The 25,580-nt window shown below is 44.2% G+C and overlaps 1 protein-coding gene across 9 annotated transcripts in view; it reads right to left on the reverse strand.

Moving 5' to 3' along the window:
* AKT3 (AKT serine/threonine kinase 3) overlaps positions 1-25,580 on the reverse strand; it is a 303,148-nt gene that overhangs the window by 208,170 nt on the left and 69,398 nt on the right. Inside the window, exon 1 of one of the 9 annotated variants that reach the window (XM_042848400.2) lies at positions 5,698-5,967. The exons of 5 other annotated variants lie outside the window; for them this stretch is intronic. The gene's annotated coding sequence lies outside the window, so the exon portion shown is untranslated. 3 more of the 9 variants (XM_065589155.1, XM_065589156.1, XM_065589157.1) reach the window with 3 other exon arrangements.

Consider the following 25,580-nt stretch of genomic DNA (forward strand, 5'->3'; position numbering starts at 1 on the left):
TTTCTTTCACATATAGTGCCACTCCCCTACCAGCACGACCTAATCTATCATTCCTATATATTTTGTACCCTGGTATTACTGTGTCCCATTATCATCATTCCATCAAGTTTCTGTGATGCCTGTTATATCAATATCCTCACTTAATACCAGGCACTCAAGTTCAACCATCTCAGTCTTTGAAAGACTGCAGTTCACACATGCTCAGTAGAGAATTGCTGAGCTTAACAGCAAAAAATCTCTGAACTTTGTCCTCACTGAGCATGCTCAAACATCTCACCGCTCCTAATGCTGACTGGACTACATGCACTATCCCCACAGAGCAACTGGGCATGTACCATCATCACATGGGCGAAGCCAAACTATCCCTGAAAAGGCTGCTCCAGGTTAGAGTGAGTCCATGTGCTAGAAGGAAGAGCAAGGAAACTCTCTTGTGCTCTCAATAACCAAACCAACCCTTCTCACTTGTAACAAAGCAGTTTGGGGGACGAAGCAGTCTGATTCAAATGCAGCGGGGGCAGTAGCCAGAGACCTGGTGGAAGAGAAAGGAGTGGGATGAATCTGGTGAGATTGGGACTTGCGGGGCGCGGGGAAGATATACTGGGACTGTCTGGGCAAGGAGACTGGGACTGGGTCAAAGGTGAAAAGAGATGACTGGGAGTCAGTTTGCTTGGGGTTGAGCAGGATATTTAGATTGGACGAGGGAGGGGGAGACTCAGACTGTCTGGATAAGGAAACTAATGTTTCTACTCTATGCTTTTCACCTCTTCTTCAGGGGAAAAAAATTGCAAGATTCTCAGATCATCATTCCTTTGGTCGCATGAGGCCTAAACAGTGACAAAAATGAGCTACCTCGAGCTGATCTTCCTTCCTAGCCAAGGTTTGCAAGTCTGTCACCTCCTTTTGTTATCTGTCTTAGAAACACTGCACACCATTTTAACCTAGTGATTAGCAAGACAAGAGTGGTAGGGAACAGAATGGAAATGGGGAGGAGATTAATCTGATAAGGACCTAGACTGCAAGGGGGGTGGGCAAAGAGACTGGGGTAAAGGAGCCAAAGAACAGGGTTGGGTTTTTGGGGGGAAGGGGGACTTAGTAGGGAGAGAGGCTGTGGTTGGCTGAGCAGCCCCAAGAGGAAGACTAAGGGCTACACTTGCTGTGAGTTAAACCCGCCTTCAGAGAGCGCAGAAGGGAAAGCACTGCAGTCTGTCCACGCTAACAGCTGCAAGCACACTTGCAGCAGCATTAGGAACAGTGCATTATGGGCAGCTATCCGACAGAGCACCTCTTCCCATTCTGGTGCTGTGGCTTGTGGAAAGGAGACGTGGAGTGATGGGCATTCTGGGTCCTGTCCCAACGCCCCATGATGCATCAGTTCGCATCCCAGCATTCCCTTTGCTTCCACCCACATTTAGCGCCATCTTTCAACATTTTTTGTACTGCGTGCTCTGTCTTCCCTTTCGGTCTGCAGGAATGGAGCCCGAACTGCTGGGGAGTATGCTGACGAGTCTCTCCAGCACATCAAATTTGGCAGTCGAGTTATTCCTTATGATCGAAAGTGACAGTGAGAGCTCCAACAACGATATCGACTCGAGTAACGCATATGACACAAGTTTGCTTGTGGCATTCACGGACATGCTCACCACCGTGGAACGCCGCTTTTGGGCTCGGGAAACAAGCACTGAGTGGTGGGATCACATCATCATGCAAGTCTGGAATGACAAGCAAGGGCTGCAGACCTTTCGGTTGAGAAAAGCTTGAATGGGACTGCATGAGGAGCTCGCCCCCACCCTGCGGCGCAAAGACACAAGACTGAGAGCTGCCCTGACGGTGGAGAAGCGGGTGGCTATTGCAATCTGGAAGCTGGCAACTCCAGACAGCTACCAATCGGACGCTAACCGGTTTGGAGTGGGAAAGTCGATCGTTGGAATCGTGTTGATGCAAGTTTGGAGGGCCATTAATTGCATCCTGCTCAGAAGAACCGTGACTCTGGGTAACGTGCAAGAGATTGTGGCTGGCTTTGCACAAATGGGTTTCCCTAACTGCGGAGGGGCAATAGATGGCACACATATTCCAATTTTGCACCAGCGACCTAGCCTCCGAGTACGTTAATCGGAAGGGGTATTTCTCGATGGTTCTTCAGGCACTTGAGGATCACCGTGGGCATTTCATTGACATTAATGCAGGCTGGCCCAGAAAGGTGCATGACGCACGCATCTTTCAGAACACTGGCCTGTTCAGGAAGCTGCAGGCTGGGACTTTTTTTTCCCTGACCAGAAGATCACTGTAGGGGAAGTCGAAATGCCCATTGTGATCCTTGGAGACCCCGCTTACCCTTTAATGCCGTGGCTCATCAAACCCTTGACAGCAGCAAGGAGTGGTTCAACAACAGGCTGAGCCGGTGCAGAATGACTGTGGAATGTGCTTTTGGCCGTTTAAAGGGCCGCTGGCACGCTCTGTATGGGAAGCTGGGCCTGGCCGATGACAGCATCCCCGCAGTTATAGCCACATGCTGTACCCTCCATAACATTTGTGAAGGGAAGGGTGAAAGATTTCCTCAGGCATGGAACTCGGAGGTTCAATACCTGGAGGCTGAATTTGAACAGCCAGAAAGCAGTGCTATTAGAGGGGCCCAGTGTGGGGCTGCAAGGATTAGGGATGCCTTGAGGGAGCAATTTGAGGCTGAAAGCCACCAGTAATGTCTGGTGTCCTGCACGGGAGTGAAGTGCAGTAGTTCCAATGTTAGTAGGAATCTGTGTTTGCTACGCTGACTTGCAGTGCCTGTTTCTTTCCTGGGCTAAGGTATCTTTTACTTTATGCAATAATAAAGAATGTTTTCAAAGCCAAAAAATCCATTTATTGAAAAGAAAATGCATTTATTGAAGAGAGACAACTGCTTAGGAAACAGAAAGGGCAAGGGGATGGGGAACGGTACAGTCACAGATTTGCATATGTCCTGTCTGGAGTGCTGTGCAATGAGTGCTGCATTTCAGGATGGCTATACTGCCTGGTGATGGGGGTTGAGTGCAGTGGGTAAGGGTGGTAGTTTTCAGGGCTGGGTGGTGAAGCTACAGGTGTTGGAGGCAGCTGGTGGCAGTAAGAACCCGGATGTTGGGGAAAGTGGGTTGGAGGTGACATGGGGGCACAAGGGAAAGAGTTTTGGCACAAGGGCTGCAGGGGGTGGGCGCAGTAGTGCTCCACCTGCATTGCTACAAGTGCCTGTATCGAGTCTACTTGGAGCTCCATGTTCCTTAGCAGCCGCGCCGTGCATTGGTGCCAGTGATCCGCATTCTGCTGGCGGACCCTCCTTTCAATCTCCCGCCACTCCTACACTTTTTGATTTTCGTTACTTGAATGCTGCATTACTTCATGCAACAGATCTTCCTTGCTTCTACGTGGCCTCTTTCTGATTCTTTGGAGTCTTTCGGCCGGTGATAACATGGACGGCTGAGATCTCAAGGTTGCATCTGTAAAGACAAAATGCAACACTTAACAGAGGCAGCATTGTTCACACCAGACAGAGCAATGATTCCCCTGTACTTAAGAGCAAGCACAGTCTACACAATAGCATAATTTTCCCATCCCAAAGCAAGTGCACATAACCCATGGGAGCCCCAAAATGGTGAGTAAGCACAGGGTCAAGCGTGACTGATTGTTTCACGGCCATACTGTCCTCTGGGTTTTTGTGCCTTGGGGAGAGCCAACAGCGGCAGGGGGCGCCTATACTGAACACTGTCCCCACATTTTCCACAGGAATTCGTCCTGGAAGATATCTCACTGCTGAGGGTGACCTGGGAAGCAAGGGAGGGTCTTCTACTGCAATGCGGCTTCCGCCCTGGCTCATAGGCAGCTTGCTTGTGTGCACCAATGGTCCCCCCACCCCTCACGGCACAGTGGCGCGGACAAGTTAGCCTTACTGGGACAAGGATCACAGTGGCTCTCCCAAGAAACATGCGCAAGTGCATTGCCCAAGTTCTAGATGAGACCTTTAAAGAGATCACTAAGGCCGATTACCGCGATGTGAGAGAGCACATCAACACCCTATTCCGCATCTAGGCATGCATGCAGCCCTAACCCTCCTTGCCCCAAGAGCCTGCACCGAATAACTTCCTTCCCAAAATAAAAGCTGCTTACCGGGAACCTCCTCTGGTGTTCGTCCTTCCTCAAGCACCGGCCACCGCAACTGGCTACCTTCCTCCTGGCTTGAGAACAGCTCCTGACTGCATGCATCTAGGGATTCCAGGGTGCTCCCTCTGCCTCAGCATCCTCGCTCCCACTTTGCTCCTCCTCCTCCTGCCTTGTTGCACTAGGCTCTCAAGTGTCCATGGTGGTCCCTAGAGTGGAGGAGGTCCCCCAAGTATCGCGTCCAACTCTTTGTAGAAATGGCAGGTTGCGGGGGCTGCACCAGAGCGGCGGTTTGCCTCGCGGGCTTTGTCATAGACATTTCACAGCTCCTTCACTTTAATCCTGCACTGCAGTGCGTCCCGGTCATGGCCCCTTTCCATCATGTCCGTTGATATCTGCCCGAAGGTATCGTAATTCCTATGGCTGGAGCGCAGCTGGGACTGGACAGCTTCCTCCCCGCAAACACTGATGAGATCCAGCAACTTGCCATTGCTCCATACTGGGGCTTGCCTGGTGCATAGAGGCATGATCACCTGGAAAGATTCGCTGAGAGCACTCCACACCTGGCTGAGCAAACAGGAAGGGATTTTTTCAAAATTCCCAGAGAATTTAAAGGACGGGTCTGACAGTTGGTCACCTGAACGCAGGGCAGTAGAGTTCAAAGTGATGACCAGAATGGCTAGCACAGGCATTGTGGGACACTTCTGGAGGCCGATCAGAGCGCACTATAGGACGACCAGGGCGTCCACACTGGTGCCGCAGCATTCCAGCGGGGGTGCATCAAATGTTATTCCGCTCGCCGAGGTGGAGTACCAGCAGCGCTGTAGCTGCAGAGTCAGAGCACTCTACGTGCCTTGCCAGTGTGGATGGGTACTGAGCTAGTGCACCCAGGGTTCCTTTATTGCACTGTAACTCGCAAGTGTAGCCAAGGCCTAAGACTAGGATTCAATGGGAGAAAGGGGAGAGACAGATCTGACAAGGAACCAGGAAGGGGGAACTGGGACCAGTTGTGGAGATAGGGACTTGGACAGCAAGACCAGGAGGGAGACTAGGACTGTCTGTGCAAGGGTACTCAGATGAGAAACCTGAGGAGTGGAGCTCGGAACTGGGACAAGGAGACAGAGTGGAAAAGAGACAGGACTGGGACAGGAATAGACTGGAAGGGACTGGCCAGAAGAGGTCAAGCTTCGAGACAATGGGCAGAAGTGTCTAAACCCTCTAGAAAACACTCCCTTCCACAGCCTGAAATAAAATCCAAGATTCCTGAGTCTCACCATTCCTCTACTATGTAATCCACTGGACAAGCATCTCTCTCATTACCCTTTAGTGTTGATCCACACAGAGGATGAAACTCTACTACTGATATCAATTTACTCCATTAGTTCAAGTAGCAGAGGTGCATAGATCAATCTAAAGCATTGAACCTTGTTGATGACCCAGCTGAGTGTCAATATGAGTTTTTCAGTTTGCTTTTTAAAAAGCAAATAAATTAGACACAAAAAACTACATCAAAAGAACATTACTGAGGTTGCAAACTCAAGTACTCAAAAGTTAGGAAATGGTTGCCTATGATACCTTAAGATCTCAATGTTCTGCGGAAAGGAGTATTTGTCAAGAGGTAGGAGGACTCCTCCGGGGTTCTATTCCGAACTCTCTCACACACCTTGTAATCCCGAGTGAGTCACAACTTCTCTATCTCAGTTACTTCATTGTAAAATGCATCAGAGTTGAGACATTTCATAGTTAATTGCAAAGGAAAGAAAGATTCCCCCTTTACTGCTTCATACATTATAAAAAGTTCCCATACAAACTCTCACAAAAAAAACGTTTTTCTTGTTTCTTTCCATTAGAAATGTCAGGACCTGATGCCCCTCTTTTTGCTGAAGGACTCTAGAAAACTGGAGTGGAATGATTGGGAAGGTGATATTACACTGGACTGAAACATGAGCTTCAACTTTTCTGCGGCTTATTCATATATGAGCACCACTTCCCGCTCTTCAGAGTCCTGCAGCAAAAAAAAAAAAAAAAAAAAAAAAAAAAAGAAATTAGATCATGGTATTCCTAATGCTTTAAAAAAAAACTAACAAAAAAACCACAAATCTTTTTGTGTTGGAAATAAAGGTAAGGAGGAGCACAAAAGTGTACAGCCAAAAATTTTCCTTGCAGTACACCAGTAAAGAAACATCAGATACTTTGAGAAAATAGTTAGATAACTACAAAGCAGGTAAGATCTATAAAGACCTATACATATGCTTCAGTTGGCTACAATGGGACTACTTACCGTGCATAAACACATGCCTAAGTCTTTGCAAGATCAGTATGAAAGCATTCCCAGCAAAATGTATTGAAATAGATGAAGTTTAAAATAAACCAGACATTGGAAAAACTAACCAAAGGAAACGAAGAAGCCAGGGGCCCCTAGGCAAAAAGAAATTAACATAAATTTAACATAAGACTGATTACTATTTTACAGAGAGTCTGTCAACGCAAATTTCATTGTTTTTAAAAACAAGATGCATTTAGATTCCCTCTCCCATGAACATTCTATTTATATTATTACAATTTTTTGTTGAGCTCTGATGAAATGTGTGTTTTTTATAGGAATAAGTTGGATGGCTGTGGAGAAGGCCACAGCACAGGTAAAATAAATATACCAGACCGATGTTCTAAAGGCCATTGTACATTTTTCTATGAATATGCATATAAAGCGTGACTTACAGTGACATAATACAGGAATGATCCAAGACTGACTGCTGTCACCTGTAGGGCTTTCTCCCAGGAAGAGGGAATTTTAGTACTGAAGAGATATCTTTTTCCAAATCTTGTATCTGCAGCTCCGCCAAAATCCTGTATCTGGTGGTTGGGAGTATGTGCACCTGACAACAAGGGTACCTCTCTCAAAACTCTTGTGTCTTGCAAGAGGTGCTCCATATTTTCCTTCTTCCCTTCCCCCACAAAAAATAATGTGCCTGGAGAGAGCCATCCATCCTATGTTCATGCATACTCTTTGAAGAGTGTCTTGAGCAGTCTCGGTGAAACCAATCTAGTGGTTTGTTTTACAGATAGCAATGACTAAGGCTAAGCTTAGGTCATGGAGGTCACAGACTCCGTGACTTCCAGAGACCTCCATGACATTTTCTGCTTCAGCCCCAGGGCGGCAGGGCTGAAGCTGTCAGCCGGCATGGGGAACCTGGAGCTCCCAGCCACCTGGGGCAACAGAGGGACCCAGGGGCTCCCAGCTGCTGGCCCTGCAGCTCTGAGCTGCCTTGAGCACCCAGGGGGGACCCCAAATCTGTCAGTCACAGTGGCACAGGTGCTGGACCCTTTCCCCTCCCTACCCTCTCATCCCACTGCCCCCTCCCGCAGCCGGGCTTGGGCTCTCATTCCCCCGTCAACCCATTTTGCCACCGTTATTTTTAGTATAAGTCAGGGACAGGTCATGGGCTTCCATGAATTTTTTTTATTACCCGTGACCTTTGTGTGACTTATACTAGTAATAACAGTGACAAAATCTTAACCTTAGCAATGACTAGTGGCTGGAAGTATTGCCATGGGGGAGGGGGAAGGAGGGGAGTGTAGTACACAAGAATATTTAAATCACAAAATAAATTTTATAAAATGTTTTGTTAAACAAGGACATGATACAATTAAACAATCTAATACATTTATCACTAAGGCTGATTAAATGAAATTGCTTATGCCAGAATATCCAGAGCAAAGAAAATGCATTGTAATGGAGATTAGAGTCCCCTGTGCCACTGTAACTGAAGTACAACAAATCTTTTAAGCAGCCTTTGTAGTACTCACATTCACTTCTCTAATTCAGAGTGAAACAGTTGCTCTCCTTACATCCTGTTCTTATGTGGCTTTCAGGGCAGTGTATGAGTATGATGTCACCCTGGTGCTGCCTGAGAACAGAAAGTACCAGGAAGTGTCAAACCCTCTCAATCTGCATGGGAACTAGCACGCGGACAAAGGTTGTAAAACTGGAAAATTACAAATAAGATTTTAAGGCAAATTTTGAATTTTTGATTTCTAAGGCATTGATAGTAATATCTAAAGGGGAAAGTGTTGGATTTTTTTTTATTTTTTGTAATTTATAATTTTAATTGAACAGCTGATTTCCAGCATACCCCTACTGTCTTAATTTAAGATGACAAAACAGCTGAAGTTCAAAAAGCTGACCTCTAACAAAAGCAGTAAACATCTGTCAATGTTAAGATTCCAAAACACTTATATATATATATATATAGATATATATATATATATATATATAGATATATATATAGATATATAGATATAGATATATACTTTCTGTCCATTTCCCTCTTGACACAAAACAGCTATAGTTTCAGATTACATCTGTAGTCATCACATAAAATAGCGAACTACATTTATTACCTTGAGAAGTTAAAAAGAACCAGGAAACAATGAATGAGCTCATCAGTGAAAAAAAATGTTTCTTTTCACAAATTAGAGGCTTTTTAAAAAAAACTTTTACTTAAAAAAAATTTGCTTCCTAAAGCTCTACTCAGTCTCTCCATTATGTAATAGTTCTTTAGGAAACAGTCAGCTACCCTGACAACTGGGATGTTTTGCCAGTGTGGCTTTGTCTAAATCCTAAAGCGGTACTTGGTTATGCATTAAGCCCAGTGGCTGACTGTGATCTGAATGCCAATTAGGAGTGCCGTCCCTGTCATCTGACAAGCCAGAGACTAAAAGGTCTATCTAAGGTCAAACTGTCTGGACTACTTTCATAAACTTAGATTGGGAAATGCAGACCACAATGCATTCTATTCCTCAAAAGTATGACAGTGAGGAAAAAACAGCGCCTGATGTAAAATCTTCATTGCATGATATGTAAGTAGGAGAAACAAATTCTTCAAATTTTATTTCTGTTTTGGTTTCTTAAAATAATTTTCTGAATTATAAATGAAGATTTCACCCCCTAGTGGAGAGGTGGAGATGAGAACAATTTAATACTTAAAAAAACGCACAATAGACGTTTCCAAAATTCTAATATACATACATAAAATAAAATACAGATAGGATCCTTGAAAAAGACATAGACAATTAATACTGATATAATGGGATCTGTTCTATTTCCCATATATTTTTATACTAAGGCCACCACTTGCACTCAGTCAAGTATCTACAACCACTACTACTTCGATTTCATATATTATAGGGGGGGCGGGCGTTTAAATGTCTTAAGTATTCGTTATGAAACAGACCAAGTTACTTTTCCAACAGTTTGTTTGCTCAGCAATGCTGAGCTGCTTCAAATTCCTTTTTCAGGCATTTACAATAGAACTCTGAAAATGACAACAATTTGATATATGATCCCTCAATTCTAACTTTTGAAATAACTTCTACTTTTGGACAGAAACATCGATTTCTACACATTATACATAGTATCAACTTATTTTCTACTATTTTATTTTTGTTTATGATTTACTTAGTGCCAATTAACTAACTCATTCTCTTTGTTTGTGCAAGTATATTATCCTAGGCAGCGAGGGTCAATTTATTCTCAAACTACATAGTTGAAGTTGCAAGGTTATACAATATTAGAATCAAAGAAGCTACTGTTTAAATGTCTATTTTAAGGACCTCTGAGAGAGATTATTAACTGCTTATTTAGGGTATAATTCTTTTAAAAAATCAGCATGGGAAATCTAAACTCAAATGTTCTATTCTGCACTCCTTACATGAATACCTTCCATTGACATGAGAGAGGATGCTCTGCTTTCCTCACTTACATAATGTTCCCTTTGATGCAGATTTTCAATTGACATATGCAGAAAGAGTACAATATCAAGATGAAACTTGTAGTGGATTCTTAGGTGGAATTATACCTTTATTTTGTATCAGTCTTTATGTAGCACATAGAATTACAAGAGATGAGACAAAGAGAGCTGTGAGTTTTGGGGGGCAGAGGGGTTCAATCTTGTTTTATATGCTGTAGCTCAATTAATTCCTTTAAAATGTGTGTGGTTATTCATTAACGTTTGTTGTGATATTCATCCAACTCTGTTTACTATAGAGCAGCTATTAGAATGTGTCGGAGTAACTCACTGCTGAAATATTCTTGGCATTTTAAAGTAAGATTGTTTTCAGATATATACACAAACTAAAGCATGAATAACATATTTAAGAAGAACTGTTGAAACCAAGGCCAGGTGTACAGTAGACAAGGTTTGCCAATATAACTATACTGGCAAACTCTCCTAGTGTGGATGAAGATTATATGAGCAAAAAAAAGAGCTTTTATTGATATATTTTATACCAGTTTCCCAATTCAAATGAGTTATACTGGCAAAGGTGCTTTAACACGAGCATAAGTCTGTCTATACTAGAGTTTCTGCTAACATAAAACATTATAAAAGAAAGTACTCCCCTAACAAATATTACTATACCAGCAGAAGTTTCTAATGTAGACCTGGCCTAAGAAATGGATACATCTCATTCTACTGTAAAATGGTGTCACTTTTTAAGTTAATAGTTGATTTCAGTAAATTATTAAATTAGTTCCCCCAATTCCCTGAATCCAGTTCCGTGCTTTATATTCCTCCTGTCCCCTGAATCTGTTTTGCCCCCTCGATATCTCACGAGTCTTCTGTTCCACACAAATAATGTTTTTCAATTTATCTTGTGTCTTATCCCACTATAACTAATCCACTATGGAAGCAATATAACTATTTCAGAACGAGTTATTCCACTATAAGCTTACATCATTCCCATTTTGAGTTAACTATACCACATCAGGTACTCCTGCCAATGCTATCCCATACTGTACTGCGTCACATGTCAATTGGTAGAGCCCTGCAAATCCACGGATATCTGCAGACCGTTTTTGTGGATTGCGCATCGGCCGTGGATACAAATTTTGTATCCACACAAGGCTCTATCAGTTGGTCTGTCAGGTTACCTATGTGCTCTCCAATGCTGTGAGGTCATCTTGACCAGATGTTCCCCCTCTACCAATGAACTGAAGCAAATTACAAAAATGCAAAAGATAAAAACAAGACTTCCAGTAATGTTCCCAGTACTTGTGAATATGTCATGGGGCTGGACTGGATTTCTTGCCCAAGAGACCCCCACAGAACCATGATATATGTTAGCTACATTGGCCATGGCCTGCAATAAAGCAGGCATCTTTGGAAACCTGACCAGGAGGAAGTTCCCCAGGATAACCAAGATCTTTTTACTCTGTGTTCGTAACTAGCACAATGGGGTCCTGATCCATGACAAGTACTCCTAGCTGCTACTGCAATATATATAAATTAATAATAATCTCTTCTGCACACTTTACAGCCAGAAAGAGACCCAGCTGGAAACAGACCTTCTCTCCCATCAAATCAGAGTGACCATACTGCAGAGAGGATCTCATCCACTAAGTATTATGTGCTATTTAGAGCAATCTGGAAACTTTTCTTTCAGGTACCAGCTGTATGCTCCCACGTCTGGCAGATATTGCTGAAGTGGAGAGCAAAAGCATCTGTCCCTGCGCCGCATCCTTAGTCCTCCACTTGCTTGTCTTCACCCAAGCCAGAAAATTAAAGGTCTAAAAGCCCTTTTTTCCCCAAAAACATGCCAACAAAGCAAAATGAATTATTCCTCACCGCCCCTCCCCATACTGCTTGATGTACCTTATCCCTATCTCTCAACTGCCTCCCCAACCCACACGACACTGCACAAGATGGCAGACATTGAGCAGAAAAAAAAAATCAAAGGCAAATACACTGTAACTGAATCAATTTTATCATAACAAAAAGAGAAAAAATATATCAATGGATTATGCATGTAAGACCACAATTTGGTCATTGCCCTGAATCTGTTCAGATTTTAAAGTTTCCATACATGTAAAGTTAAAAGTACTAAATTGGCCACTTGAGGTTAGAGGGTTTCTTTTAGACATTTCATGTTGCATATACTATAAGGCATTTGAGGTTGCAGGGGTAAAAAAAAAGGCATCTAAACTGTTCACCGAGCACTCATTCGTTACAGTACATTGCATTATTAAAAAAGTTACAGGGCATGCATAACAGCTGCAAAATTCAATTTATTTTGCAGTGCTCTTTGTGCTGATCAACCAGTATTATAAATGAGAATTTCAGGCAAAAATTCAAGATTAGTTCAAGAAAGATACAACAGTATTGTGTCTTCCTAGGGCCATCCACATAGGTAGTGTTTTCTTTCCATTCCAGCAACAGTTCAAGAGCCCATCCTAGCAAGCCACAATGCTGTCTATCTTTCTGATTATCTCTTGGACTTTCTGAACGGGACCCTTTCCTACATCTTAGGGACAGGCCTCATGGTAATATCCTTCAAGGACAGCCTGAAATTACTACTCTATCCCACTTTCCCTCCCACAAAAAATTTTACAGAGCTAATTTAAAGGGAAGCCCATTCAAGGTAAAATAACTTTAAAAAAAAGTTACTATCTCCAAGTGCACCCCAGACTACGAACAGTGTAAATTAATGGAATTGTAAGATTGTGAACATTTGGAGAGAAGTAACATTTTATAACTGTTAACATGGTGGCTAGTATTAGTACAGTAAACATTTGTATGGATTCTCTGTTCTCCTAGCACCTGACATGGAATGGCCTATCGAGAAAGAAGTTATCAGTAGCTGAGTGTCTGGCAAACCATCAAGAGAAGAAAAAGAGGACAGGGAGAAGATGTCTGTTGGCCTCATGAATGCGTCCCCCCGCAGAGGGCAAAAAAAGCCCAGACCAAGAGATCTCAAAGTCTCAAAGTGTCGGTCCCCATTTTTGATGGGGGTTGCCAGTAGGTTCACAGGCAAAGGGAGGCTGAAGCCCCAGCTACCCACCACTCCACTGGTGGCTGCAGCGGCTGGAGGCTGAAGGTCCAGCCAGTGCGCCTCTCTCCCAGCAGCTACCGCGGCTGGGAGCTGAGGGCTGAAGCCCCAGCCAGCCTGCCACTCTGTGGGTGGCTGGGGGGTTGGGGACTGAAGCCCCAGCCAGCCTAAAGTTCCCCTGGCGGTTGAGGGCTGAAGCCCCAGCCAGCCCGCATATCCAGAGGCAGCTGAAGAGCCAGCCCACAGCTCTGCGGAGGCCTCGGGGTTGAAGCCTGTGCCTAAGGCCCCCTGGCCAGGACTTCAAGCCCAAGCAGTTTAGTTTGGCATCGCCCCCTGTGCCTGCGGTCCTGCGATTGCCCTGCTTTCCAACCGCTGCAGGCCCCCTGCACCAGTTCCTGTACAGAGGTATTTCCTGTACTCAGGCACCTGTGTTTACTTGACAGCCTGCCTCAGCACAGGTTGTGTTGAAACCATTTTGAAAAGTTGCTGTAGAAGTAATTTTAACAATGGACCGTTTTCTGAAGAAAAGTGAAGGAAAGGGGTGTACTGAAAGGAGTCATTTGCCACTTGCAGCAAAAGAAGGGCGTATGAGGATTCAAACAGCAGTTAAAAGCCAAGAAACCGCAAATACGATCCAAAATATTTGGAATATGGTTTTACATGGACTGGTTTTCAGGAAGAAACATGAACACGGGATCTTGTCCCATTCTTCTTCATGGAAGGTGATCTTGTAGCCTGCAACAACATCGATGGTGTGATGGCAGCCCTCAACATCGTTCACGATCCAGATGAGTGGAGACTCTTCATTGATTCATTGAAGACGAGTCTTAAAGCTGTTTTACTGCATAATGGCAATGTTTTGCCATCAATTCCAGTTGGTCATGCAGTCCATATGAAGGAAACCTATGACAACATGAAACAACTTTTGAGGTGCATAAACTATGACCAACATCAGTGGCAGCTTTGTGGCGATTTGAAGGTTGTTGCTCTCTTGCTTGGTCTGCAGACTGGATGGATACACAAAGTACTGCTGTTTTCTCTGCGAATGGGATAGTCGTGCAAGAGATTCCCACTACATCAAGAAAGATTGGCCACTCCGACAGTCATTGGAGCCTGGGAGGAAAAGTGTTCAGCATCCACCACTTGTTGAATCAAGGAAGATTTTCTTACCACCCTTACACATCAAGCTGGGTCTGATGAAGAACTTTGTCAAGGCCATTAAGAAAACACAAGCAGCTTTCAAGTACCTCCATGAAAAATTTCCATGGTTAAGTGAAGCTAAGATAAAGGAAGGTGTCTTTGTTGGTCCTCAGATTCATGAACTTCTTCGAGATGATGCATTTGACCATGCACTGCGTGGCAAGGAAAAGACGGCATGGAAAGCCTTCCAGTTAGTGGCAATAAATTTTCTCGGAAACAAGGCAGACAACTACAGCTTGTTGGTGGAAAACCTCCTCAAGGCATATAAAAGCCTTGGTTGCAACATGTTACTAAAGATACATTTTTTGCACTCTCATCTAGATTTTTTTTCCACCGAACTGCGGAGCAGTGAGCGACGAGCACGGCGAGCGATTTCACCAGGACATTGCAACAATGGAGAAACGCTATCAGGGCAAATGGAGCCCATCAATGCTTGCAGACTATTGCTGGACAGTGACAAGAGATGCTCCATTTAATGAATACAAGAGACAAGCCAAGAAGCGCCGAGTAGACACTGAAGAGGACTAAACTATGTACATTATAGTTTTTTGCCTTTTGTTTCATAATACATTTTATTTATATAACCCTTTTGCTGATTTTTAAAGTGTTACATAAACAGGACAGGTGAAATATTATCATATAAAGCAACCATAAACACATGAAAAGACCTAGGTTTACAATTTATGATTAAAACTCTACTATCTACAAAATATACATAGACATAAAATGTAAAAACTTAAATATCTTAGAAACAGTAGCCAATCAGCTGGTTTAATTGTCATATTTGAATTCAGCACATCAAAATACATAATAAATAGCACATTTTATCTCTGAAGCAGACGACTTCTCAAAAATTGTAGACCAGCGTTAATGGACCTTTCCTGTGATGAGACATTGATACTGAGATTTTCTGAACAAGCTCTTGCTAACTTCTGGATTTCTGTGCGAGAAGAATATCCTGAGCTGTCATCTGCAGCTTTGAAAGCCCTCATGCCATTTTCATCCACCTACCTGCGTGAAGCCGGCTTTTCAGCACTGACTTTACTGAAAAACGAATACAGGTCCTGTCTCACTGTTGAAGATGACCTCCATCTTTACCTCAGCCACACAGAGTCCCACTTCAAGGATTTGTGTTCATGAATGAAAGCTCACCCTTCCCATTAGGTACATATTTATTTTTATTTTTTACTACTGCATATAAAGATTGTCTTGTGATTGTATTGTGAATTAAAATATTTAGTGGCTACTTTTCATTGATACGGCCTTGTAATGCTGCTTTTTTTTTTTTTTTAAATACCAACTATTCTGAACAACACAGGGCACTGGGGTCATGCAGTAATTTTTCTTGTCAGAAGGGGGTCGCGGTGCAATGAAGCTTGAGAAACGCTGGCCCAGAGGAATGGAGGGAAGAATTTCATACTGGAGGACAAGAATAAGAGAAAGATGTGCAGGGAACAACCCAAGAAACTGTCAAGGGGGTGCAAAGACCACCTGGAAAGAAAAAGACACGCAGAAAAACGTTAGACATGATGCAGAAGCAAAAAGTTAGCTGGAGAACACTGCTGCACTGTGCTCACTTATAATACCCAAACCTAACTCTACAGTGCAGCCTGCTGAGAACACAGGAGATACCGGGAGCTCCCTTTACTCCCCAAACTGCAAGGGACAGATAGTTCCTATACCATTCCGTCCCTCAAGGCAACGAGAACAGTTGCAATCTCACCTACACATTTTGGTGACTCTACCTATACAAATGTGGTCACTCTGCAGTTTGACTATTTTTGCCCCATTTTAGTTGGTTTTTAAGTTTGCACTGTCTTGTGCATCAAATCAAATTGTGAGGATCTCTGAACTTGCTCTCACAGATGTTCTGCAAAACATCACCTACAGCCTTTCAAAAGGCTCCAAACCTTGTCATGATATATTACCACCTTCCTTTCAGTTTTCCAAATCCACACTCCAATTATACCCTGATTAGCTGCAGAATAACTTTGAACAGCCTTTTTTCCTATCCAAGTGTCCAGTAAATGCATCATCAAGGTAGGGAAGAAAAGGTAAAGTTGGATTTCCCAAAACAGCTGGAACCAAAACATTATTGACCATAGTGATTTTGGGAGCAAAAGTTCCATTTTTCATTGCATAAAATGGGGGGTGAGTTTCTAAAGATCCTGACATCACAGACCGTTCTAGACTACCCCACATTAATATCACAAAATCAATCAGCGATCAATGAGGACTTGCATGACCAGAGAGCAGGGGTGGGCAAACTACGGTCCATGGGCCAGATCCGGCCAGCGAACTGTTTTAAACTGGCCCGCAAGCTCTAGCCGGGGTGCCGGGTGGGGGGGCCGGACCCCACAGCTCCCGGAAGCCGCAGCATGGCCCCAATATGAAGGTCAGGGGACGCTCCACACGTAGGAGCCGGAGAAGAGACATGCCCACTGCTTCCGGGAGCCACTTGAGAAAGCGCCGCTCGGAGCCTGTACCCGAGCCTCTCCCCATGCCCCAACCCCCTGCCCCAGCCGTGATCCCCCTCCCGCTCTTCAAACCCCTTGATCCCAGCACGGAGCATCCTCTCATCCCCAGTCCCACCCCAGAGCCCACAACCACAGCCGGAACCTGCACCCCTTCCCGCACCCATGTCCCAGCCCTGATCCCCCTCTGAACTCCTCGGTCCCAGCCCAGAGCACCCTCCTACATCCCAAACTCCTCATCCCCAGCCCCACTCCAGAGCCCGCACCCCCAGCCAGAGTCCGCACCCCACCCCCAATTTTGTGAGCATTCATGGCCCGACATACAATTTCTATTCCCCGACGTGGCCCTCAGGCCAAAAAGTTTGCCCACCCCTGCCATAGAGGAATAATCCTTTTTGTTCATGAACACTGAGGTGGGGTGGGTGGGTGGGGAGACAAATTACAGAAATGCAGAACCCATCATCAATGGCCCCTATACAATTTGGGAACCCCAAGCATTCAAAGCTATTCAACCTCCTGTATACTGCTGATCTTTATGACCCGTAGCAGCAGTACCCCCTCAATAGCAAGAGCACTTCCTTGACAACATACAGCTGACTAGCTATTAACAAAAAGGTAGCAATCAGGTGTGGCCAGCTTCCAAATGGTGATGGCCACATATCCTTGTGGAGGGGGACTCAGGTTGGTGGGCCAGTGATGCAGCTCCAAGGTGAGCTCTGCACAAATTTCCAGTGAACTGACCTTCCATATCCTGAAATTCTAGAACAACTGCTGGTCAACCCATGTCTGCAGCAATATCCTGTCCAACCAATCAATGGTGGTTGGTCAGGCACTGAAGAAGCATTCCACTGCGTGAAGCAGGTCCAGGAAAATATCATGCAGAAGTAACTGCCAGGTTTCATCCTCCTCCTTCTCCAGAATCCACCTAGCATCCTGGTGGTTATGGTGATGGGTAATCTTCCATCTCCTTCAAGGTCACCCCTGCCTGTGAAATTGCCATTCCACCTGGAATACTCTGTTCATATTAGCAGTTGTAAGGATCACAAATGCTTTCCTCCATGCTGTCAAAAAGCAACATGAAAACTTTTTGGAAACTGAAACAGTGTGAAAATGGAACTGACTAGAGAAAACCAGATGAATTATGGGATATTATGGAAAGAATCATGTGAGTTTGACTCTAAGATCCAGAACTGTAGCAGGTTTTGGTACATACACCAAATCCATCATAATAAATAATTCATAATATGTATTGAGCCTAGCAATGGATCATTGCCCACTGGGATACCTACCCAAAATGGTGCATTTATTTAAAAAAAAGCATAATGTTGTCTAGATGTTACGATTCACAAAAGAATTAGCGTAAGCCATTTCAGACAAAGCAGTTCAGATGCACTCTTTCAATTAAATTATACCTGTCTTTAGGGCAGGAAAAAAAACCCAGCACAACCTTATGTTGAAAAACTTTCCCATACAGATATGGCATTCCAGTATCTCTATGCTTCCTAGCCAGGGAGTGAGAACACTTCCTTCTTCTGCCTCCAGTCTCACTCCCCAGCCATCTTGCACCTTTTATTTATATTGCTGCTCAAAGAGACCCCTAGCTAACCCTTTTCCTGCCTCCATGACATTTATATTATAAAGCTGCTTATAATATAGTTTTGTAATTTCCCATTTAAACCAACACCAATCCCCACTTCAAGATCACACACTGCAAGGCATTTCCTATCAAGACCAAATAAATTAGAGAATTTGTAGGCTAATCAATTTTGGAAATATGAGCAGCCAAATGGCCATAGTTGGCTGAGCACAATCCTTTCAGCCATTGGGGGGCAATGAAGATAACTGACCCTTTCTCCCTCTTGTCACAAATCCTAGCGAGTGCAGCCCCTGACCTGCTGTGAGAGGTATCCAAGTTTCTATGTTCTGGATCCCTAGGGTGTTTCAAGCTCCTGAATCCTAAAAAGAGTCCACCCACTGCCCCAATCTCTGGGTCCATAGGAACATACTCATTCTGCAGACTTAACTCGTATACCCCTCAGAGTATTGGAACCAACTGTCCAGATGCCCAGCCCCTCTTGGCACAACACTAATGGTTCAGATGCCCCCATACTTAAAGACACCCCTCTTTCAGAACTCCACCTGCCAAAGATGTAACACTTCTGGTTCCAATTTCCTGTGCACTCTTTTGATTCTTCCTTACAGTTAGTCTGGTTAAGCTCAAAATACACCTCTACCTCGATATAACGCTGTCCTCGGGAGCCAAAAAAATCTTACCACGTTATAGGTGAAACCACGTTATATAGAACTTGCTTTGATCCACCGGAGTGCACAGCCCTGCCCCCCCAGAGCACTGCTTTACCACGTGTAACGATGCAGTTCTGGCGGAACCCATATGAGAGTGCCAATTCAGGACAAATTGCTAAAACAGGGCAGTTACAGGCGAAGGCTAGGGTTTTTCCATCTCTAAGGCAAACCAAACCAGCCAGACAGTGAAGACTTTGGTCTCACCCCACTGGCTAACCACAAGTCACACAAGCAATTCCCTAAGACACTCCAGTTTCTCAGTATCACCACTACTGCCACTCGTTATGGGGACAAATGGTTATGAAACCCAATAAAAGAAAAAAGGTTCTCTCGATCTGAAAGGACCAAGCCCCAGACCCAGGTCAATATACAAAACAGATCTTACCCACAAATCACGCTGTTGCCAATCCTTTAGAATCTAAAATCTAAAGGTTTATTCATAAAAGGAAAAAGATATAGATGAGAGCTAGAATTGGTTAAATGGAATCAATTACATATAGTAATGGCAAAGTTCTTGGTTCTGGCTTGTAGCAGTGATGAAATAAACTGCAGGTTCAAAATCAAGTCTCTGGAATACATCCCCAGCTGGGATGGGTCATCAGTCCTTTTTTCAGAGTTTCAGTTTGTAGCAAAGTCCCTCCAGAGGTAAGAAGCAGGATTGAAGACAAGATGAAGGAGAGGCATTAGCCTTTTATAGTCCTTTCCAGGTGTAAGAACCCCTCTTTGTCCTTACTGTGGAAAATTACAGCAAAATGGAGTCTGGAGTCACATGGGCCAGTCCCTGCATACTTTGCTGAGTTGCAAGGCGTATCTGCCTTCTCTCCATGGGTCAGTTGTATAGCTGATGGTCCTTAATGGGCCATCAAGCAGGCTAGACAGAGCTAACACCAACTTGCCTGGGATGTCTCCCAGAAGCATAGCATATGTTTGAAATACAGACAGTTTAGAGCCAATATTTATAACTTCAACTACAAAATTGATACACACATATAGACAGCATAATTATAACCAGTAAACCATAACCTTGTCTTAGACACCTCATTTGACCCCCTTTATACAAGAGTTGGTGCCACTACAGGACTTTGGTTGCAACCATGTTCTATATGGTCCCAGATTATATCAATAACGTCACACCACGTTATATCAGAATTCGTGTTATATCGGGTCGCGTTATATCGGGGTAGAGGTGTACATTCTAATACAGTTTCAGATACCTTTTAAGGACATGTTTCAGAGTAGCAGCCGTGTTAGTCTGTATCCGCAAAAAGAACAGGAGTACTTGTGGCACCTTAGAGATTAACAAATTTATTTGAGCATAAGCTTTTGTGGGCTTCAGCCCACTTCTTCGGATGCATAGAATGGAACATATATTGAGGCGATATATATACACACACACATACAGAGAACATGAACAGGTGGGAGTTGTCTTACCAACTCTGAGAGGCCAATTAAGTAACGGAAAAAAAAAAGACTTTTGAAGTGATAATCAAGATAGCCCAGTACAGACAGGTTGACAAGAAGTGCGAGAGTACTTACATGGGGAGATAGATTCAATGTTTGTAAGAAACTGCTGAACTCGAATTGATATGCAAATTAGACACAATCAATTTAGGTTTGAATAAAGACTGGGAATGGCTGAGCCATTACAAACACTTAGTTTTGTGAGATCTTTTTGAAGTTCGTCACAGTCTGCTTTGGTCTTAACTATCTTGAGCATTTTAGTATCTTCTGCAAACTTTGCCACCTCACTGTTTACCCCTTTCTCCAGATCATTTATAAATAAGTTGAATAGGATTGGTCCTAGGACTGACCCTTGTGGAACACCACTAGTTACCCCTCTCCATTCTGAGAATTTACCATTAATTCCTACCCTTTGTTCCCAGTCTTTTAACCAGTTCTCAATCCATGAAAGGATCTTCCCTTTTATCCCATGACAGTTTAATTTACGCAAGAGCCTTTGGTGAGGGACCTTGTCAAAGGCTTTCTGGAAATCTAAGTACACTATGTCCACTGGATCCCCCTTGTCCACATGTTTGTTGACCCCTTCAAAGAACTCTAATAGATTAGTAAGACACGATTTCCCTTTACAGAAACTATGTTGACTATTGCTCAACAGTTTATGTTTTTCTATGTGTCTGACAATTTTATTCTTAACTATTGTTTCGACTAATTTGCCCGTTACTGACGTTAGACTTACCAGTCTGTAATTGCCGGGATCACCTCTAGAGCCCTTTTTAAATATTGGCGTTACATTAGCTAACTTCCAGTCATTGGGTACAGAAGCTGATTTAAAGGACAGTTTACAAACATTAGTTAATAGTTCCGCAACTTCACAATTGAGTTCTTTCAGAACTCTTGGGTGAATGCCATCTGGTCCCGGTGACTTGTTAATGTTAAGTTTATCAATTAATTCCAAAACCTCCTCTAGTGACACTTCAATCTGTGACAGTTCCTCAGATCTGTCACCTACAAAAGCCGGCTCTGGTTTGGGAATCTCCCTAACATCCTCAGCCATAAAGACTGAAGCAAAGTATCCATTTAGTTTCTCCGCAATGACTATCGTCTTTAAGCACTCCTTTTGTATCTCGATCATCAAGGGGCCCCACTGGTTGTTTAGCAGGCTTCCTGCTTCTGATGTACTTAAAAAACATTTTGTTATTACCTTTGGAGTTTTTGGCTAGCCGTTCTTCAAACTCCTCTTTGGCTTTTCTTATTACATTCTTGCACTTAATCTGGCAGCGTTTATGCTCCTTTCTATTTGCCTCACTAGGATTTGACTTCCACTTTTTAAAGGAAGTCTTTTTATCTCTCACTGCTTTTTTTACATGGTTGTTAAGCCACGGTGGCTCTTTTTTAGTTCTTTTACTGTGTTTCTTAATTTGGGGTATACATTGAAGTTGGGCCTCTATTATGGTGCCCATGCAGCTTGCAGGGATTTCACTTTAGTCACTGTACTTTTTAACTTCTGTTTAACTAACCCCTCATTTTTGCATAGTTCCCCCTTTTGAAATTAAATGCCACAGTGTTGAGCTGTTGAGATGTTCTTCCCACCACAGGGATGTTGAATGCTATTGTATTATGGTCACTATTTCCAAGCGGTCCTGTTATAGTTACCTCTTGGACCAGCTCCTGCGCTCCACTCAGGACTAAATCTAGAGTTGCCTCTCCCCTTGTGGGTTCCTGTACCAGCTGCTCCATGAAGCAGTCATTTAAAGTATCGAGAAATTTTATCTCTGCATTTTGTCCTGAAGTGAAATGTTCCCAGTCAATATGGGGATAACTGAAATCCCCCCACTATTATTGGGTTCTTAATTTTGATAGCCTCTCTAATTTCCCTTAGCATTTCATCATCACTGTCACTGTCCAGGTCAGGTGGTCTATAATAGATCCCTAATGTTATATTCTTATTAGAGCACGAAATTTCTATCCAGAGAGATTCTATGGAACATGTGGATTCACTTAAGATTTTTACTTCATTTGATTCTACATTTTCTTTCACATATAGTGCCACTCCCCCCGCCTGTTCTGTCCTTCCGATATATTTTGTACCCCGGAATGATTGTGACCCACTGATTGCTCTCAGTCCACCAGGTTTCTGTGATGTCTATTATATCAATATCCTCCTTTATCACAAGGCACTCTAGTTTACCCATCTTATTATTTAGACTTCTAGCATTCGTGTACAAGCACTTTAAAAACTTGTCACTGTTTATTTGTCTGCCCTTTTCTGATGTGTTAGATTCTTTTTTATGTGAATGTTTATCATCTGATCTGGCCCTTACATTATCCTCCTCCATCCTCTGCTCCTGACTATAACCTGGAGATTCTCTATCATTAGACTCTCCCCTAAGAGAAGTCTCTGTCCGATTCACATGCTCCTCTGCAGCAGTCGGCTTTCCCCCATCTCCTAGTTTAAAAACTGCTCTACAACCTTTTTAATGTTTAGTGCCAGCAGTCTGGTTCCACTTTGGCTTAGGTGCAGCCCATCTCTCTTGTATAGGCTCCCCCCATCCCAAAAGTTTCCCCAGTTTCTAATGAATGTAAACCCCTCCTCTCTACACCATCGTCTGATCCACACATTGAGACTCTGAAGCTCTGCCTGCCTACCTGGCCCTGCGCGTGGAACTGGGAGCATTTCTGAGAATGCCACCATAGAGGTCCTGGATTTCAGTCTCTTCCCTAGCAGCCTAAATTTGGCCTCCAGGATCTCTCTCCTACCCTTCCCTATGTCATTGGTAGCTACATGTACCACGACCACCGGCTCCTCCCCAGCACTACACATAAGTCTGTCTAGATGTCTCGAGAAGCTGAATCAAGCACTTAATGAGACAACAGTAATCCTCAGGAGCCTTTGCCTCACTCAGAGTGTACACCTTGCATGCAACAGGGCATCCTGGTGGTGCCAAACCAAATTATTCTAGATTATAGAATATTTAGCCTATAGTTTAAGAAAGTATTTTAAATTCCATTAAAACACATTAATTGTACAATCTTATTACTGTGTTAAAAACTCAAAGAATCAGGAAATACCTGCATTAAGGGTGCATATGCCATTTTAATTTTACCTCTTGGACATATAATTTAAGACCTTATCATAATGTGTATGAAGATATATTAGTTCTCATATAGATTTACTACAAACTTCTCAGGTGCATTTTGAAAAGTGACCAAGGAAATGAGACATGCTGACCAATGCACATTTTTTTTTTTAAATCTCACTTTGCAACAGCCCAGTAAACACTTGAACAATGTGACAAAGTTCCTCCTCTATCTTGGTGGGTCCTGCGCTTATTGGCGGATTTTCTTGCCTCAGAGATTCACCATGTGGGTTGGGGAACAGCCCAGAGACCTTCCCCTCTGGGAGAACCCACAGTCCAGGTCAACTGGGAGGTTTGGGGGGAACCCGGGCCCGCCCTTTACTCTGGGTTCCAGCCCAGGGCCCTGTGGACTGCAGCTGTCTATAGTGCCTCCTGTAACAGCTGCATGACAGCTACAACTCCCTGGGCTACTTCCCCATGGCCTCCTCCAAACACCTTCCTTATTCTCACCACAGGGCCTTCCTCCTGGTGTCTGATAACACTTGTGCTCCTCAATCCTTCAGCAGCACACCCTCTCATTCTCAGCTCCTTGTGCCTCTTGCTCCCAGCTCCTCACACTCCCACCACAAACTGAAGTGAGCTCCTTTTTAAAACCCAGGTGCCCAGATTAGCCTGCCTTAATTGATTCTAGAAGCTTCTTAATTGGCTCCAGATGTCCTAATTAGCCTGCCTGCCTTAACTGGTTCTAGCAGGTTCCTGATTACTCTAGTGCAGCCCCTGCTCTGGTCACTCAGGGAACAGAAAACTACTCATCCAGTGACCAGTATATTTGCCCTCTACCAGACCCCTGTACCCCACTGGTCTGGGTCTGTTACATATCCCTCCCCCCCCCCGCTCAACGCCAAGGGGTTGGGAGCTTGGGACGCCAGACAGTGCACACGTGACAAGCCATCGGCGTTGCCATAACAGCTCCCTGCTCTGTGTTGCACACGGAACTGGAAAGGTTGGAGGGATAAGAACCATCTGGTCACCCTTGTGTTCTTCTCCTTGGTCCGCTGCATCCACTGAAGAGGGGCATGGTCAGTCACGAGGACAAATCTGCGCCCGAGCAGGTAGCAGCGCAATGTTTCCATGGCCCATTTCACAGCGAGGCATTCTCTCTCCACCACTGCATATTTTTGTTCCCTTGGAAGGAGTTTCCGACTGAGGTATAGAATTGGGTGTTCCTCCTCCCCGACCATCTGTGATAGAACGGCCCACAACCCTACTTCCGATGCATCTGTCTGCAGGATAAACTCCTTGGTGAAATCAGGGGCTATCAGTACGGGGTTATTGCAGAGGGCAGTCCGTAGGTCTGTGAATGCTTCCTCTGCTGTGTCAGACCATCTCACCAGATCAGGTCCACAGACTTTCACTAGGTCTGTCAGAGGGCTTGCCCTTGTGGCAAAGTGGGGGATAAATCGTCAGTAATACCCCACCACACCTAGGAATGTCCGGACTTGTTTCTTGCGACTTGGTCGGGGCCAATTTTGGATGGCCTCTAACTTGTTCACTTGGGGTTTTACCAAACCTTTTCCCACAATGTAGCCAAGATATTTGGCCTCTGTAAACCCTACACCGCACTTGGCAGGGTTTGCTGTAAGGCCAGCTCGCCTGAAGGTATCGAGAACTGCCTCCACCTTCTCCAGATGGGTTTCCCAGTCTGGGGTATGAATGACATCGTCCAAGTAGGCAGCAGCATAACTGTTATGCGGGCGTAATAGCTTGTCCATGAGGCGCTGAAAGGTAGCTTGGGCCCCATGTAGTCCAAAAGGGAGGACAGTATATTGAAAAAGACCCTCTGGTGTAGAGAACGCATTCTTTTCCTTTGCGTCTTCTGCAAGGGGAATCTGCCAGTACCCCTTTGTCAAGTCTAGGGTAGTCAAGTACCGGGCATTACCCAGACGGTCCACTAGCTCATCTATGAGAGGTATGGGGTACGCGTCGAACTGGGATACTTCGTTTAGTCGCCGGAAGTCGTTGCAAAATCTTTGGGCACCAGCACGATTGGGCTGGACCACTGACTGTGGGATTCTTCGATGATCCCCAGCTCCAGCATTTTTTTTACTTCTGCTTT

The sequence above is a fragment of the Chrysemys picta genome, chromosome 3 (genome assembly GCF_011386835.1).
Source record: "Chrysemys picta bellii isolate R12L10 chromosome 3, ASM1138683v2, whole genome shotgun sequence".
Lineage (NCBI taxonomy): Eukaryota > Metazoa > Chordata > Testudines > Emydidae > Chrysemys > Chrysemys picta.